The sequence below is a fragment of the Thunnus maccoyii genome, chromosome 17 (assembly GCF_910596095.1).
Source record: "Thunnus maccoyii chromosome 17, fThuMac1.1, whole genome shotgun sequence".
NCBI classification, from domain to species: domain Eukaryota; kingdom Metazoa; phylum Chordata; class Actinopteri; order Scombriformes; family Scombridae; genus Thunnus; species Thunnus maccoyii.
Window position 1 is genome coordinate 28,896,426 of NC_056549.1, and position 12,410 is coordinate 28,908,835.

Here is a 12,410-nt window from a genome sequence, read left to right on the forward strand (position 1 = left end):
TTAAACATTTTCTCTCTGAAAAATGTTGTTCTTTTAATCTGACTGTCATAAGACTCCATGACTTTGTCCAAACATCTAAACACACAAAATACATTTTGATAATTTTCATTAAATTTTGAGTCTTTTATTTAACTTTTGTACACCTGTGGTGTTCTTGGTCAAAAATGAGCGGTCATTAGAAATGAATGGGTGAGACTACAATTAGTGTATAAAACTACATAGTAATTGTATTGTGACTGTATAAAAATTATTCATAACAATAATCATAACACATTACACAGCATTCTATAATGACTTATAACGTCAAGTATCATAATACTTCATGATTGCTGGTCACTCACTGACATTTGTTTTTGCAAGGATCATAGTGTATTATAATTCTAATAGTTGTAATACATTATAATCATTTTATAATGAATTATAATCACTGTTATAATGCATTATAATGTGAATATAAGTTACTGTAAGTGGTTATTGAATGTTTTAAGTAAAGTGAGAAAAATATCATTGGATCTATGTGTAGTGAAGAAGGGTTCCCACACTGGATCTCAAACCCTGGTCTCCCAAACCACAGATGGTTACACTAACCAGTCAGCCAAAGAATTAAGCTATTGGCTAAGGGCCAGCGTGTCCAATCATCCATGGTCATTGTTCTCTAGAGGGCACAGGCCTGCACGGTGACACTATGCAACAACACACAAAACGATGTAAAATTAATGTATTTGTTTAACGGGTCATATAAGAAATTGAGTATTCCAATTTGACACAACTTTTTGATGATAAGCAATGACCATGGATGACTAGGCGCACTGGCTCTGGCCCCCAATGGCTTAATTCTTTGGTTGACTGGTTAGTGTAGACAAGGGTTTGAAACCCGGTGTGGAAACCCTCCTACTACACATAGATCTAATGATACTTTTCTCACCTTACTTAAAGTACCCAATGACCGCTTACAGTAACTTAGAATCACATTATAATGCATTATACAGTGATAATACATTATAAAATGGTTATAATGTATTACAACTATTAGAATTATAATACACTATGATCCTTACAAAATAAAGGTCAGTGAGTGACCAGCATTTATGAAGTATTATGATATTTGACCTTATAAGTCATTATAACATGCTTATATATATATATATAAAGCATTATGAATGAGTGCTTATAACTATAATTATACAGCGCTATAAGCAGATTATAGCTAATGCTTTATAAGTATGTTTATAATGCATTATAGAAATGGGCTCCATAGAAAGTGTTACCAAATCTTTCCCCCAACATGTGCATGAGAACACACAAAATGTAACTACCATTGATTGACAGATTGTGAATATTTTAATGTTTGTTGTTATTGTTAGTAATTCTGTTATTTTTACTGTTGTTATTTGTAATATGTGTAGTTTTGAGCCTATGTCCTTTCTTTACTAATAAAATCATACTGTCAGTTTTGACTGGGAACACAACAGATGTTATTTTGTACCACTATTTAAAAAAACTGAAATGGTTTCAAAACAAATGACTGTATTAAACTTTGACACAAAGCAGTTTGTGATTAATAGCACAATATGTTTCATCTGAGTATTTGTTATATTCAAAATAAACTATACATTATGCTTTGTTTTTTTACTGAAAAACCAGTTGTATGAGCCCAGGTCCATGAGGCCTACAGAACTTCTAATGTTCACAAGAACTTAACTTCATAAAAAGATCTAACACAACATATGATAATGATAATGATATGATATATTATTATGGATTTATAATCAGTTATAATGGGGTGGTCATTTTGGACCGGGAACACATTAAATGAACACAGCAGGAGGGTTAAGTATATATACCATGTGCGCATTATATGAATTGAAATGTGTTCAGACTAGACACAGAGAGCCTTTACAAGACAGAGCATCAAGATTATGTAAACATGGTACACCCTTAGCATTTTCTTATTGTGTTTTAATGGTGCATAGTATAAAACTAGCTAGCAATTAACTGAATTACCATAGTAATTGCCACTCACACGCAAACTTATTTTTTAACAAAATGGTGTAAATGTTAGAATGTGTAATTAAAATGGGGTAAAAGTGCATCTGTTGTAAACCAGCTTCAGAGACTGATGGCAGCAACAGCTATTTAGCTACCTGCATGGCTTGTAGGAGAGAAGTGGTGGTTGTTAGTGTTGATGAGCAGCTATGCTGACATCTCCTTACACTGAGAGCTGGTCTCCAACAGATGAGGGTCTCAACTTAAGGAGCTAATTTTAGATGGCAAAGGGGCTTACAGGAGTGTTAAAGCAGCGATTAAATTAGTCCTGAGATCTCAGTCAGACTGGACACTTCATTTACACTATGGTGCCTTCATTAACAGCACTATCTTCAATATATCTTAACCTGAGAAATATTACAGTCTTTCAGTCAAGATTTCTGTAAGTACATATAGAGTTAAAATATCCTTAAATAGCAAATTACATTCCCATTAACATCAGAAAGATGTAGTATTAGTATGCTGCTTTTTCAAGCTAATGTTGGCCTTTTATTGCATTTAGTGAGTTAGTGTGTTTTATCTATGATGCTCAGTAAAGAGTGCAGTTTGTTTGGTTATTATCTATTCTATTATTTAAGGATTTACATGAGGAATGGTCTAAATAAAGGTTTGTCAGCCTTTACTCCACACTGCTGCATTGAGTGACATGTTCCTTCATCACTATGAAGACACACACTGTAGTTTATTTTGACTCAATCCCACACATACCGTCCTGCTACCAGAAATGCTCACTAGAAAACCATTATAATGATAATTAATATTACAAATTTACAAATTTCCTCCTGTTATATTTAATGTTTGTTAAAAACTACAGTCAGTCTTAGGAAATGACTGAGGAAAGTATTGGTGGTTTTAGTCTTTTCATGAGATTTGTTGGAAATAAGAAAATAGAATAACACCTGCTTTACAACAACTTGAAAACTAATCGCTGGAGGGGGGAGAGGATTGGTACTCCTGGAGAGGTTACCAGTCTGTCACAAGGTTGACTCATTTAGACAAACACACTCACATTCACTCCTATGGATGTTTCAGTCTCCACTTCACCTACTGTAATCTGCTTGTTTTTGGACTGTGGTGGAAACCAGAGCAGCCAGTAGAAACATGCAGAACCTGCGATTGTGAGTGAGATCCAGTTGAATAAGTAGACAGTGCTAGATCGTATCCATGATATGTGTGTGTATTCGTCCTGGCCAGTCAGTCAGGCCTTTGAATGGAAGCCTATTTATACACTAATTCAATACAAATGGATCCACTGTGGAGCCACAGAGTACACACACACACACACACACACACACACACACACACACACACACTGCCAATTTAAAACACATAGGAGTGGAGAGGATGGTATTAAATGCTATTTATAACATGACCTGCTTTCTGCAGGCAGATATTCCACAGTGAGAGGGACAGAGGTACATTGATGTGTTTAACCAATTTGTATGAGAAAGTAGGAAGTGTGCTATAGTGGTGTAAGCCAGCACTGGGCACTAACACATGAATTAGACTTTATTGTTTACACATGGAGAAGAACATTGGGGACATAATGATATATTTATAAACTATAACCATGCAGAGCAATATATGATTTTTTTCATGTTTCAGCTAATTTCCTGATATGGACACTATGGACACTTATGTTTGTCATTTGTGTTGACTGTAATTTTTAATGTATGTTTTTAAATGTGTAAAGGAAGACTAGCTGTGCTTTAGGGCACAGCTAATGGGGATGCTAACAGTTAAACAAAGCTACAATTCAAAATTACATTCAATACCAGCTTTTTACAGTGTTATTTTTTACTTAATTAAATTCTTCAAGGTTGCCTTAAAAAAATGTGCTTTTAGTGTAAGTGATGGAGGGACAAAATCCATAGTGAGTCTACACGGTCATTTAGTGCAAAAATGCATTTAAAAGTTGATGTGAAGCTTATATGAGGCTTCAGCAGTCTGAGTTAGTCATATCAAGTGGATATCTGACACATTTACAGTCTTTTTAGCATCAAATTCCCTCTTTGTGTTTCCTCAGACAGTGTTTCCCTGTTGAGAAAGAGGCACTAAAAAGACTGATCTTGCATTATAATGTGCTTCCTACAGGGAAGTCATTGCACCAATATGGAAGAGTTCTCAAAACAGTTGAACTTTCAACAGCAGCGCAATTGCAAAGAAGACTTTTAGTGTCTCCAGATATGAGCTTACACTGGGTGCAGTAGGAAAATCCCATTCAATAGCTATGGTGTGCTTTTTTGGTAAAATAAGGAAGAGTGTGACAGCTGCCAACCAGGTGCTTAATCTAGGTGCAAACAAAGGTCCAAATGTGAAAAAAACAACTCACTGGAGTCTGGTCTCTCTTCAACCAGCACATTTCAGCACTTCATCACCATGTTTCACAGAGCAGGTGAAAGCAAAGCCTGTATATACACACCACAAAACGACGGAATTTTTATCAGTCATGCAATGAGAACAGGACGGCCTCTACAGGATGCCACACCCCCAACTCAGAAACTTCAAAATAAAGTTTCTCAAGAAAAGGCTCATTTGAGATACTTTACCTGGGACGTGGATGAGAGCAGGTGTCTGCAGCTGGGGCAGTGACAAAAAGCTGCAGTCAAGACAGACAGTTTTCAGCAGCCTTCCCAGTCTATAAAGAAAGTAACAGACACATCTATCAGATCCTGAAAGAATAAAAGGTTATTTATTAGCTTAATTCATCCAACTTTTACTCAGTCACCAATGATGCTGTGTAAATGATAATGTATTAGATTATTTCAAGTAATAAGACATGTACAAAACATCAGTCTCATTCACATCCAAAAATACATAACTTCAAAGCATCACGTCATCAAACCATTACACATTGTACACCAACAGAACAGTAGTTTCCTGTGTCAACATTATCAGTCTATATAGATTTTATTTGAAGAATCCTCATATCTCACATGTTAAACTAAAGGTTCTGTGTCACCTTGTAATAATTACAAGAATTAAATTTGTCATTGTATGTTGAATGTTTGGAATTAATGTATTCTGCAACTGTGGTGATAAAAGTTGTCATTAACCACACAACACTAGTGTGGTACCATCTGAGAATATGGAAGACATGTAACTAAAAATTAAAAACAGATAATAAAGTTAAAAATCTACAAAACTATAACTATGTAGTATAGTATAAATTATAACTATAAAAACTTTAATGTAAAAGTCTTCATTATGTCCTCTTAGATGTGGGCCACTTTACCTGTTTATCATCACATCTGCTATATGTTGTTAACTATTATATGTGCAGGACTGTATCTCACAGCCTGATAACACCAGCCCACAGTTTTCTTTTGCCTCACTGTAGACTGGCTGCAGCTCAGTGGGACTTTGCTTGAGGCAGACGTCATTTCAAGTAGGATGTACATGACTGACAGATCTGTGCTTCACTCACACATAAATACGAACCCTCATACAAAAATACACCATCCACTGTGCTGTCATTGGTCTTTGCTACAGAAACGTAGGCCATTGTTATAAACAATCCATCTCAACAAGTTTGAAGGTGAGAAATAGGAGTTACAGGTGGCGAGTCATGTTATCATCTAAAGATGCCCCACAGGTTCCTGGCTGATCCCACTTCCAGCTGCTGGGCTCAATGAATACACAGTGATGTTTTCCAGGATGAAATCTTGTATCAAAACTAGGGATGTGCAGAGAGTCCAGTATTTGTATTTGTATGTATATTTGTTGAGGCAGCAAAATTATTTGTATTTGTATTTGTATTCGAATAAAACTGGAAAGAGGCTTAAAAATCCTGTTTTTGTTTTTATTACGCTTTCAATTTTAGAAAATGAAAGTGTTACAATAATTGCTCATGAATAAACTATCTTATGAAGGAGGTCCCCACACAGGGTCTCAAACCAGAGTCTCCCAGATCATAGACGACTGCGCTGACTACTGAGCTAAAACTTTACTCATCGCCTCATTGCAGACAGACCCCTACCTATTTATACACCCATAACACAGAGACAGCACAGTGTGGAACATGTAGGGAAGAACTTCAAGGGTGATTCTTGCTTTGCACTTTTTATTTATTGCCTATTTTTTACAACCTAACTTTGTGGAAAGGAGAAGAGGAACAACAGGTTATGGAGAGTCCATTTGGGACTTACCCCTGATAGACGTAACAGTGGAGCAGATAATGATGTAACCGACCTGCAAACTGGTATTTGACATGTTTTGTCGTTTTTCTTCCCAAAAACTTTTAAAATATTTATACGAAACAAATATTCATATAAAACCCACTATTTGTGCTTTGCCGAATAATGTATTTGTATTCGGGCACACCCCTAATCAAAACCTGAGCTTATGAAATCAGGTCTGACTTTATATCGATACTGCACCAGTAGTCATACCAAGGCAAGCACTGTAGCAGCATATAGTATATACTATGACATAGTATTTAATGGTACCAAAAAAAAAAAAAAGTAGGAATGGCTGTACATATACTCCAAACCACAAACTTTAATCGGATAGGACAACATTTTGATCCTACTCAATCTTCATCAGGTCAAAATGTTGGTAGCACACTCATCCATGCACACCAATAGACTGACAAGCTCTATGATGACAGGTGCGGTTAACCAGCCAACCCGCCAGGGGTGATAAACATCTCAGAGCAATGAACAATTCAACACAGTGGAGCAGGGATACAAAAGCCATACTAGGGATGAATAAAAAAATTGATTTTCCAATTTGAATTATCCATAGTCGATTCTTGAAATCTAGTGATCAATCTTTACATTTGCACCTTTACTCAGTAAACATGAGTACATGAGCACTAAATGTTATATGTATGCATCGTTTACTTGTTGTAAATGGTTCAGTCAGGGCTGCATGATGGGTTGGGGGGTATTTAAATATTCATAATGATGAAGTCTTTGCTAGTGATGCAGGTCTTTTATTATTCCGGCTCAACACGTAGGCCTAAAAAATATATCATGTTTTTGTCTTTTTGCATTTGCTCAAGAAAAAACTCTTTTGTCTATAATTTTATGATCAGGAAATGTGTTGACAATTCAGCCTGTAATGTTCAAGGAAATGAAAGTGTTGAAGAATTTAGATGTGATTTAATTTTATCTGATGTAACTGAATCAAGAACTAAACTGCATTGAATTGAATTTGAATCAAATCCAGTTGAAATTAATTAATTCTGCACTTTGTGAATCGAAATCAAAATCGAAATTGAAATTGAATCAGGAGATCGGTGGCAATATGCATCCCTAGGCCAGACATTAAAAATATCACAAATATCAAACATCATAACATATATCTCATATATTAAACAGATTCATCATCACATACATACCAAGATCAACATCACACATGTTCAAAAATATACTGCAATAAGCTAGAGGAAAGGCAACCTTATATTCTTGTAAAAAGGGGTTTTAACACCATTCTATAAAGTATTAACTAGATCAAGTATTAAGAAAGAAGTATTTGATGGTACAAAAATTGTGACTTTGAATTAATTAAAGGTATGAATTAGCTATTAAGGGACAGAGTGATTTAGCATCGAAATTTCCATAAAGTTGGGGGACTCGAATTAAAAAGACAACTGACAAAAGCAGCAGAGGGAGAGGTATCCTGACTTTTGAGGCCTTGGTACTATATGCTTCACACACACTAGTCGACGGCATATTTATAATATATGCTGTATATCATCATTTATCTACAGTATATGTCTGCAATCCAGCATTGCCCCAACATTTTACATGTCAAATTGGCTTTGACTTTTCAAATCAGTGGAGTGCTCCTTTAATATTGCAACTGCAACAGTAGTTTGGTTGAACATGACACAGAGCCAATATTTACAACAATATTCAGCTTTGATTATGACCAAGAATCTTGTCATATTTTCAACTAGAATACTCATCCACTAGGTTGTAGGTAGTTTGGTTGCATTCTAATTAGAGGCCAGGACAATCTGTTCATTGCAGATATATCAGTATATTATATATGACCAAATTCTCATATCCTGATATAGGTAATTTCATATCCCGATAACAGTACCTATTCCAATATAGCAAATCTTAATTCAATGAATAAACTGTTGGTCCGTGCATAGGCCCCAGCCGCCCTGTTGTCTGTCCATCCTTTACACAGATTTAATTAAATTACTCTTCATGGCTCAACTCACGTACTTCAGCTGGTTCACTATCTCTCTTGTGTGTGGAGCACACACACACACACACGGAGGGTGAACCATAGGGAGCAGAGGGGAGTAGCACGACCATAAATGACAGCAAAACACTGCAGAGACTCTCACATTGAGCTGAAATTAAATGACTGCACATAAATTTGGTAAATAACATGAATAAAACAGTCTCTACTGTGTTTTGCTATCATTTATGGTTGCTGTCTCACTACTTCTCTCCTTCTCTCTGTGCGTGTGGGGCTGAGCCCTACGTGTGTGTGCAGCGCAGCAGAGGAGAGACAGACAGCGGTGGAGAGTTGGAGAGTTGACGACAACTAAACTCGTTACGTTACTGTAAGTGCAATAAAAGCTTGCGAGTAAAAAGTCAAGAAGAGTTATTTATCAATGTAATCCGTGCAAAAGATGGACTCCAAATGACAGAAAAAAGAGAGTGATTTGTGTCACAAAATAAACGATAGAGCATAAAATGAAACGATAAATGTTTTTCTATCCTCGCACGATATATATCGTCATATCGCACAGCCCTATCACCAAGCACTTTATTAGGAGCACCTGTGCAAACTAATGCAATCCCATACAACAGCTCTGCCATAAATTCTACTTGAAGAAAGCTAATACATTTTCAGTTTTTGTTGACATTGTCAGAAAGGTGATAATTCTACTTCCTGTTTATTACTGAGGTCTTAGTGGGTAGTGGTGGTGTACTGAGGTGCATTATGCAATAAAAGTAGAATTTATGGCAGAGCTGTTGTATTGGATTGCATTAGATTGCGCAGGTGTTCCTAATAAAGTTCTAGGTGAGTGTTTATTGTTTGGGCTATAATTGTAATACTTCTGAATGTGAGAGCAGGAATACAACTGATGGCAGTAGTGAGGAAGACACATGATTTCAGCTGTAGGGAAGAGTTATAAATATATCCAACTTTTTGGTTTTTTCCATGTTAGGATGCCTCTCTCATGTATATTGGGCATTTGCAGTGATAGTGTGTACCAAGCGTGTGACACAATGAGGTAGCAGGCAGATTAAATTGGTAATGAGGTTACACACACTTATATAGCTCATGCTGTTCTACATGAGAGACAAATCATTGAAAGTCTGTGATCAAGCTGAGAGGCTGAAGAAATTTGTTATTCTCAAAGAAAACATCCCTGTTTTGAAAAAAATATTATGACCACTGGCGTTTTTGCAGCACAGAGCCTCATAAGTGCTTATTAATGTTAATGGGACAAAAATAGCAGAACAGCAGGCAAAACGATCCAATGGGAACACTGACAATTTTTCAGCAAGAGGCACAGAGGTGATGTGTATTCCCCTGCTGTTCCCCTCCAGCCCCGGCATCTTTGTTAAATCTGGGTTCAATTCAGGAAAGATTCACTTCATTTTTAAGCAAATAAAAGTTATAAATATTCCATTGGAGCTGTATGGAAAAGGGCTGAAAGTGCTTTGCTGCTCACAGGGATCATTGGTACAAACAAAAGTTATAAATATTTGATTTGGAGAGTATATGAAGAGGTCTGGAAATGCTGAGCCGATTTTCCTGCACGTCATCACTTTTCATGATTCACAATCGATTCAAAGGCCATTTAAGCACATTAACAGTGACTGGTCCTCACTGAGACTGTTAGTCTTTAATAAAACACACTGTGTGTCTTCAGGAGCACTTAAGTAATTTGTAATCAACATAGCCACAGGGTATATGACACAATTATTCATTAAGTTGTTTTTTTTTTCTCTCTCTCTCTCACACAGAGTGCTGGGATGACTTTAATGCAGTGAGATTTAATCAGCGAGGACTAATTTAATTGCAGTCGGTTGGAAAATACCACAATCTGATATGTTAATCTAAAACCATGCAGGCTGGATATTTTTATTCCTTTTTTGTTGGGTAACACATAAGAACACAGGATGTGCGCAAATATCCTTTTTCTACACCAACATTACAATACCATAAATCAAATATGATGAAACAGGCAATCAAGGGAGTAGGTATGAAAAGATGAAATGACAACATGAAGCAAACCTCGGTGTTAAAAGCTTAATTGTATGGAAGCCCATTCTTGTCAAGAAAAGAAAAAAAAAGAAATGATGAAAAGATGAAAAGTTAGGAATGATGAAAGTAAAAAAAACACTTGTGGTAAGTAAAAAATAATGAGATATGAAGTTATAATTATAAGATAAGCCACAATCATGATATAGAAAGGCAGCATTTTAACATACTAAATCACAGTTATGGTATTATGTCATAATTGCAACATAATTACTTACTACTGTAAGTCAACTTTTTGACTATTTTTGTTATGAGATACTCAGTAAGAATTTAGATTTTTCTTTAATCCGAATTATGATATAGATCAAAATTATGAGTAAGTTAGTAGGTTCAAATTTTGTTAAATTAAGAATTATGATACTTAGTCATAATTAGTCATAATTCAGAATTATTATGTACTAAGTCAAAACTTTTACTTTGTAAATCGAAATTATGAAATAGTAAGTCAGACTTTTGAAATACTAATTTTGAGATAGCAAAATAATGATTATAAATTGATATTTTTTTGTTTTGACTATCCCATAATGACTTAGCATGAATGTTTTTATTTTTGCCACTCTTACATTTCATATACATTTCATGTTCATGTTTCGTGAAAAAGCATGCTTATGACATGCTGACATTTTTACAGTATCACTAGTTTCAGTTTCAACTTTCTGTCTTGGCTAGTGAGGAGGGCCCTTGCTGGGCCTACATTAGCCAGACTGTGTTTTCAGAGATGTTTTGAAGCCGCTGGCTGGGTGAGACCAGTGTCATCTCAGCTCCTCCTTATCCTCCTGATACCTTCTGGACTAACAGTCTGTCTGTATAAGTGCAGAAGCGCACACAGACAGACCCAATGACCTGACCTCAAGACATGAAGGATGTCAGGAAAGACTTGGAACAGAACTGAAAACCTAGCCTTTCCCCACCAGTCACGAAGAGAAAATTGACAGTTGGAATTTATGACTTTGTTTTTCTTTTCAGATACAGGCTACACCAACTGGAGCCTTCTCTCTCACCCCACAGACAACCTGAATGAACTGTTCCCCACTCACTCCCTTCTATTAAGTTGTAAATTTGAGGGAAGCCCACATTCTTCTCTGAGTGTGTCCCTTTCCTCTTCTGTTTCTTTAATGCACAGTAACTGTCTGAATTGGTCAGAAATGCCACTAAAATGTGTAAATATATGTATCTGGACTTATCTTTGCATTCACTTTTGATGTGTTTAGAACAATTTAATTAGTTTATTATTCATACTATTAAGCATCCCCCCATCCTTGGAAGTTTGAACTCCCAAATCGAACTTTCCAAGTCCTCAACCCTCCCACCTGACTGTACTGTGACAAAATAATCTCAACTCAAAGCTCCACTAACTTTTTTCCCACAAAAAATAACCTCATTGACAGAGAGATGCAGTAAATGATGTTATTCAGTCTGTGATGTAGCTATAATAAAAATCTAAACTGTTATGTAGCTCAATAAAAAGACAGACATGAGAAAGAGGAGGAGAAAAAATCTGAAGACTGACATTAAAAAACACATCATAATGCAAAAAATATCACAATAAAATTAGATAACAAGATTGTGAGATTATGATTTTTTAATGTCCAAGTTTTATTTTTCAGTGGAACTTGTTTCAGTGCCAATACAACTTTTTCCAATACAAGTGTTTCAATGCCAATGTTTCCTTTTTCAGTTCAGGTTTTGTTTTCAATGCTAAATTTTATTTTCAATGCCAAAATTTAACTGTCGATGTTCCAGCCCTATATCAGTCATTCAAAGTCAAACCAATATATTTGTACCCAAACAAGACAATACAAACTACAAACAACCTGTTCGTTGTCTGCTCTGCATTCATGCTAAAAAGAAATACAGGTGAAAAATTGAAGGAAAACCCAACATAAAGTGTCTTAGTAAGGTGTTGGGCCATCACGTGCTGCCAGAACAGCTTCAGTGCTCCTTGGCATTGATTCTACAGTCTCTGAGCTCTACTGGAGGGATGAACACCATTCTTCAAAAAGATATTCTCTCATTTGGTGTTTTGATGATGGTGGTGGAGAGCGCTGTCTAACGCTTCTGAGTCATCATCTTTATCCTATGATGAAACATTTCTATCCTGATGGGAGTGGTCTCTTCCA

The 12,410-nt window shown here is 35.9% G+C and overlaps 1 protein-coding gene across 1 annotated transcript in view; it reads right to left on the bottom strand.

Moving 5' to 3' along the window:
* The window catches only part of lrfn2b (leucine rich repeat and fibronectin type III domain containing 2b), a 169,716-nt gene that overhangs the window by 132,254 nt on the left and 25,052 nt on the right, over positions 1–12,410 (bottom strand). Inside the window, exon 2 of the mRNA XM_042390854.1 lies at positions 4,596–4,684. The gene's annotated coding sequence lies outside the window, so the exon portion shown is untranslated. The remainder of the gene's footprint in view (positions 1–4,595; positions 4,685–12,410) is intronic.